At 37.6% G+C, this 6,841-nt stretch overlaps 1 non-coding gene across 1 annotated transcript; it reads right to left on the bottom strand.

The window, feature by feature from the left end:
* Positions 1-6,019: 6,019 nt before the first annotated feature.
* On the bottom strand, positions 6,020-6,126 carry LOC141722436 (small nucleolar RNA R71). The gene has a single exon (XR_012575455.1). It is a non-coding gene; the product is annotated as a small nucleolar RNA R71 (small nucleolar RNA).
* Positions 6,127-6,841: the final 715 nt, after the last annotated feature.

Here is a 6,841-nt window from a genome sequence, read left to right as displayed (position 1 = left end):
TTCAGACAGAGATCCCCGATTTAACTCGAGATTCTGGAAGCAATTTCAGGAATGTCTTGGCACGAAATTGAATATGAGCATGACGTACCACCCGCAGACTGATGGACAAAGCGAAAGGACAATCCAAACAATTGAAGACATGTTGCGCAGTTATGCAATCGATTTTGCAGGAAGCTGGGACAATCACTTGCCGTTGATTGAATTCTCTTACAACAATAGCTATCATTCCAGTATCGGCATGCCACCATACGAAGCTTTGTACGGGCGAAAATGTAGATCACCAACAAGTTGGGATGAAGTAGAAGAAGGAAAGATTCTCGGCTCGGAATTGGTACAACAGTTGCATGACTCGGTCAAGTTAATTCAGAAAAGGTTGCTTGCTGCTCAAGATAGAGAGAGGAAGTATGCAAATTCAGCGCGTAAGGATGTTCAATTCCAAATTGGCGAAGCTGTTTTGTTAAAGGTGTCACCTAGAAAAGGGTTGTCTAGATTTGGCAAGAAAGGGAAGTTAGCACCTAGATATATAGGTCCTTTTGAAATTTTGAATCAAGTAGGGAAGGTGGCCTACGAGTTGGCCTTACCACCTCAGTATCAGCCTGTGCATAATGTGTTTCATGTGTCGTTGCTTAAGAAGTATAATCCTGACGCTAGCCATGTGATAGAATATGAACCTGTAGAAATTCAGGCATACCTGTCATTTGTGGAGCAACCGGTTAAAATACTCGACTGGCAAGAAAAGAGCCTTAGAAATAAGTCAGTAAAGTTAGTAAAAGTGCTTTGGAGGAACCCTAAGGTCGAAGAATCGACTTGGGAGTTAGAGTCTGATATGCGTTCCCGGTATCCTCATCTGTTCTCTTAGATTCTGGGGACAGAATCCCTTAAGGGGGAGAGGATGTTACAACCGGAATTTTTGTGTAATATTAATTGTGAATTTGGTGTAATTATAAAACCGAATGCAAATATATTCAACTATTGTATGCTTATGTGAATGAGAATTTCTGCGTCTTAAATTTTCATTATGTGGTATATGATTTTTCAAAGCAAAAGTTTATTTATTTCTTTTATTTTTGATTTATAAGGAATATTTTAAACCTTGAATAAATTTCTTTTTGAAAGTTATTTTGCTCACAAAATTCAAAAGTGGTTTTATAAAATTTCCAAAAATCCAAGTTATTTTATGGTATAAATCTTATAATTTTTGAACTTGTGTTTAATTTTATAAAAATAAATCTTTATAAATATTAATTATTATAATTAGCAAATTACATAGTTATCCTTGCATGCAAATCCCTTCTATTCAATCCAAAAGGGCTAAAGAGTCAATAACCACCCCACTAACTCTTATTTCCTAAGCCAAATACCTTCTTTACCCTTGCATGCAAATTGAACCAAGTTCAAGTGGAAGGCTAATCATGTCAATTCTTAATTCCACTCACTTTTGGCAACACAAAAACCATAAAACAAGCAAAGACATGATCATTCACTCCACTCACCACCACATTTTCTCCTCCCTCCCTCCTCCCTCTCTCACTCTCGGCCCTCCTCCCCCTTCACTCTCGGCTTTTAGCCGAAACCCCCCTCCCCATTTTTTTCTTCAATCCTCAACCAAGCTTCCACTCTCTATACAAGTAAATGTTACTTCCCATACCATGATCACTCATATTTCAAAGAGTTTTGAGTAGAAAGTTTAAGTTTAAAGGTTGCATGTAAAGGTTTTAGTTGGAACTCAAAGTACAATCTTGATTCTTATGGATTTAAGGTTGTTTTTGAGAGGACTACAAGGAATGGTGAAATGTCAAGTCTTGAGAAAGAAACTCTTGATGTTAAATGGCCATTCCCTTCCATTTCATTCGGCCATGACCTTAAGAGAGCCGAATGAATGGTCCTTAAGATCATTTCTGTTGCTTTGTTCAATTTTTGTATGTTTATGTGATAATGGCTTGAATTTTATGGTGAATATTTGATAAAACTCTTTGCATGCTAAGTGATCATCTAGGTATAGCTTATGCTAGGCTTGCATGTCAATTTTATGATAGAATATATGTAGAAAATATGTTGTTTTGGTTTGCAAAACCCGAAGACATGCATGCATGTGGATTTCTCTTAGAATGTTATAAGATTTTGATCATTTGGAAAGATTTTGTTAGTAAGCTTTAATTTCAGTAGGAATAAGGTGTTAATATTGATTAATGCTCCTTGATGCATGGTAATAATTCGTGGTTATCTTTTATAAAAATGTATATCTTGTTATTTCAAAAACTTGATGATTTGTGAGTTGTGAAGTGTAATTTTATTTGTTTTGCCATAATTGCACCTTAGGTAAGGATGATCTCCACCAAAGTTATTTTGAGTATAAGGGAGTTAGTTCAGTAGATCACCATGATTAAGTCTTGATTTGGGTATTGGGTTGTTGTTAGTTGAGTTTGTTAAGTCAAAACCTTGGAGAAATGAGAGTTGTAATTTCTGCAGAAAATCAGTTTAGTACCCTGAGGTTTAGAGTGAGTTTTGACCATGTCATTGTTCTGCACTTTGAGGCCCAAGACACCAGAAGTTAGTATTGGGAGTATATAAAAGGTTTTAGGTGTTGGTTGGAGGTTTGCATGTCATTTGGTTAGGTGCACAAGTAGAATAACAAAATCTGTCCAGCAGGGGACAGTTTTGTTGCAACTTAGAAATAGGAAGTTTTGACCATGTCATGGGTAGGCCCTCATTAGGCCCTGTTGGGCCTTAGTTAGAGGGAGTGTCAAAGGAGTTTTTCCAACCATAGTTCATAGGAACTGAGTTAGAACCATGTGTCACAAGTTAATTCAAGTCAGGGCATTTTCTGCCCAAAAAACAGGGGAACCTTGGACTTTTAGCTTAGGCCCAAGAAGGCCCATTTCATGCCCTTGAGCCACATCAAGTTTGTGAAATGCCCTTAGGTCAGGAGAGTCTTGTGTAAAATTTTTGAAGGAAAACTTGTAGTTTAAGAGTGTCTAATGCACTCAAGAAACCATAGTTGTCATTCTGAAATTTGCACCAGTGAGCACTTTCACTTATCACATAGTTTTAGAACACTTAGGAGTGAGATTTAGGTTGACCACCATAGTTGTAAGATAGTATAAGGTCAGAAGAATAAAAGGCACAAGTGAGGGTCAATAGGTTTTGGATAGTTTAGTAAAGGCACATCGAGTTAGAAAGCCAAAATTAGAAGACTTTGTCTAGTTTAGCGACCAAGTGACTTAAGTTGTGAGTCGAGATCATCCAAGCCTAGTGTTGCATTATGGTGTATATGGTGTTATTTGGTATTAATATATGATATGTGATTATGTGTCTATGTATGTGCATTTGTAATTAAAAAAGGGAATATAAAATTAAGTGCATATAGGCCTAAGTGTCATCCGTGTTTAATTTCGGGTTGTAAATAGGTTAAGTTGGTGATAATATATTATAATGAGGATTATTATTATTGTAGGATCTCGAGTCGAGGGAAAACTTGCCATAAAAGTCGAGTGAAGCTCCAGTTGCTCCTACCAGTCAGACCAGACCAGCCTTTCTCAAGGCAAGTGATTCAACTTGACCTTCGTATTTACTGCTAATAGTTCATACATTGCTACAACTATCCTGTGTCATTTGATATATTAAATCAAGTGTATCTTATGTTTATCTTTGAATTATATAGAGATGCCATGAACCCTCGAGTATGTATTGCAAGTAGTTCAAAAGTCTTTTCATGATAGTTGAATGCCATGATAAAATAAAGAGTTGTCATAATACTTGATTGATCCTCTTGATTAACATCCTAATGATTCCTAAGTATCAATATCTCACCCTGAAACTTGAACCCCTATAGAACCTTACCTTGAACTCTGATAGTCAGATACTTACCAACGTGATTCCTCATTGATTGATACCCTCTTTCTTATCCTAAAGCTTGACAATTCTGATATATCCTGAGTTAAAGATCATTTTTGCATACCCTAACACCCTTAGTATTCATGAAGCTTACCTTCTTGATGATCCAGCACTTGAACCTTGATGAGAAACCATTGTTTAAAGCCCAATTTGGCATTACCCTTTTTATAATATCCAAAAGCCTCACTAAATCCCCTTGTCCAATCTTTGATATATGAAAACCATTCAATTACTTGAATAAAGTATAGTTTTGTGAATAATGGCCCTGATATTCAGTACCTCATTTCCCGTGTTTCGAGTTGATCTATAATTCCTTGATAAAAATGTTTACTGTAAAAAGAGATTTTTGTTATAATTCGGCATCAGTTTTTGAAATAAATAAAATGTGGGTTTTCAGTCCCAAAGGGGGATAAATGTTTTCTTGAATGGTGGATCTGGACTGAGACGCAAGTCCTTTCCACACTTATATTAGGCTTAAAAGTTGCCTAGGGATTCCCATTAATGTTTTGGAACCCAGCGAGGTTCGGGATTACTTCGCGGCTGATCACCAGCTGTAATCCATAGCGTCATAAAATGATTTTGATTAAGACATGATTTTGAAATTTGTTTTGATACAAGTAAAAATGATGCCATCACTCATAGTTTTATCCCTTGTTATCATTGGTTATGTCTTTCCATTGTCATTCTTTAATGTATACCTCGAATAATGTTTTGTGTCGTACTGTTAGCACTTGTTGAGCATTTGGCTCGCTCCTTGCTTTACCCTGATATTACAGCTAGCAGCTATGGTTAGATTCAAGCAGACTACCCGTAAGACCTGTGATGCTGATGCTTATGTTCGAGCTCAGGTAGAATAAGAGATAGTAGTTTTGTGTGAGGACTCGCAATTTAAAATCAGTTGTAATAGATGGTAGTGATGGGCTGTTCCAAACCCTAAACTGTAAGATCTTGGAGTTGGTTATGTTTACTTCTTTTTAAAATGTTATAATAGTTATATTTAATCTGCTGTTTAAGTTGGGGGCGTGACAGGGTCTCAACATAATTGATGCCTATTTAACTTCTATCTTAATTGTGGATGTTTGGTAGAATGGTATTAGTACAACGAAAGTTGGCTTTTATCAGTTTCGTGTTGTTCGATTAATATCATCATTGTTACATGCTAAGGGTAATAACAATAACTATTGAAGGAAGTAGTAATGAAGTTATGATCTCATGTGTATTTAATATTGTTAATTTAAGTGTTAATTAAGTGTTTAATTCTCATAGTTAATTGTATTTAATAATTAGTTAATCAAATCTAAGTGTTATTGTCTTGACATTGAGAAGTAATCATACATTGGTGAGTAAGTGTTAACTGAACATAATTAGTCTGAGTCTCTGTGGGAACGAACTAGAATTTATTCTATATTACTTGCGAACGTGTATACTTGCGTGAATTATTAGCGCGTGTTTTGTGCCTAACAAGTTTTTGGCGCCGCTACCGGGGACTCGGCGTATTTGTTTAGTTTATGTACTTGCCATCAGTGATCATTAGGACTCATTGATTAAGACGTGTTACTTATTGTTTCCGGTTGTGTTTCAGGTACTCTAACGAGCATTTATGCAAACACGTTCTCGCACTCACAAGAGGACTTTAGATACGGCTGAGGAGACAGACTCAGTTCTTGATATTCCGGAGAAGATAGATTTTGAAGATTCGGATAAAGAGAGTGAACAGAAAGAACCTATAATCATGGGTGATCGTATAGTTCCGGCAAATCCAGCTCTTATGGACTTTTCTCGGCCTAAAATTGATGATATTCAGTCAAGCATCCTTCATCCGGCTATTCAGGCTAACACTTTTAAAATCAAGTTGGGCACTATTCAGATGGTGCAGAATTCTGTTTCTTTCGGAGGTGCTGTGACTGAAGACCCCAACATGCATATCAGGAATTTTGTCGAGATCTGTAGTACTTTCAAATATAATGGTATGACTGATGAGGCTATCAAGCTGAGGATTTTCCCATTCTCTCTGAGGGATAAAGCTAAGGACTGGTTACATTCTGAGCCAGCTGGTTCCATCACTACTTGGCAAGATCTTGCGCAAAAGTTTCTGGTGAAGTTCGATCCAATGGCGAAGACTGCAGCTATGAGGAGTGCTCTTACTCAGTTTGCGCAGCAACCAACAGAATCTATGTGTGAAGCTTGGGAGCGCTACAAGGAGATGTTGAGAAAGTGTCCACATCATGGTATGCCTGACTAGATGGTGATCACTGGTTTCTATAATGGTTTGGGGGCCCAATCTCGGCCAATGCTCGATGCAGCAGCTGGAGGCGCCTTGTGGGCCAAAAGCTATACTTAGGCTTATAATCTTATTGAAACTATGGCTGCAAATGAGCATCAAAACTCAACTCAAAGGATGATGCCTGGGAACGTAGCAGGTATTCTGAAAGTTGATGCAGCTACAGCTATTGCAGCGCAGCTCCAAGCGCTGACTTTGAAGGTCGATTCTTTAGCCAACTACGGAGTCAATCAGATAGTTATGGTCTGTGAGCTTTGTGCAGGCTATCATACTACAGATCAGTGTTCTCTTGTGAATGAATCTGTTCAGTATGTGAATAATTATCAGCGACCGCAGTAGCCTATGCCCGCTACTTATCATCCTAACAACAGAAATCATCCCAATTTCAGCTGGAGCAATAATCAGAATGCTGTTCAGCAACCATATCAGCAGCCTATCAGTAAGCAGTTTAATCCACCTGGATTTCAGCAACCACAACATTACGCTCAAAGGCAACCATATCCTCAACAAGGAGGTGATGATCTACCTTCTAGTGCTGATTTCAAGGAGCTCAAGTTATTGTGCAAAAGTCAGGCTATTTCTATCAAGACCTTGGAAAATCAAATCGGTCAATTAGCTAATGTTGTGCTCAATCATCAACCTGGCACACTTCCCAGCGATACTGAA

The sequence above is a fragment of the Apium graveolens genome, chromosome 4, assembly GCF_009905375.1.
Source record: "Apium graveolens cultivar Ventura chromosome 4, ASM990537v1, whole genome shotgun sequence".
In the NCBI taxonomy this organism is placed as follows: domain Eukaryota; kingdom Viridiplantae; phylum Streptophyta; class Magnoliopsida; order Apiales; family Apiaceae; genus Apium; species Apium graveolens.
This window is presented reverse-complemented; position numbering and strand designations above follow the sequence as displayed.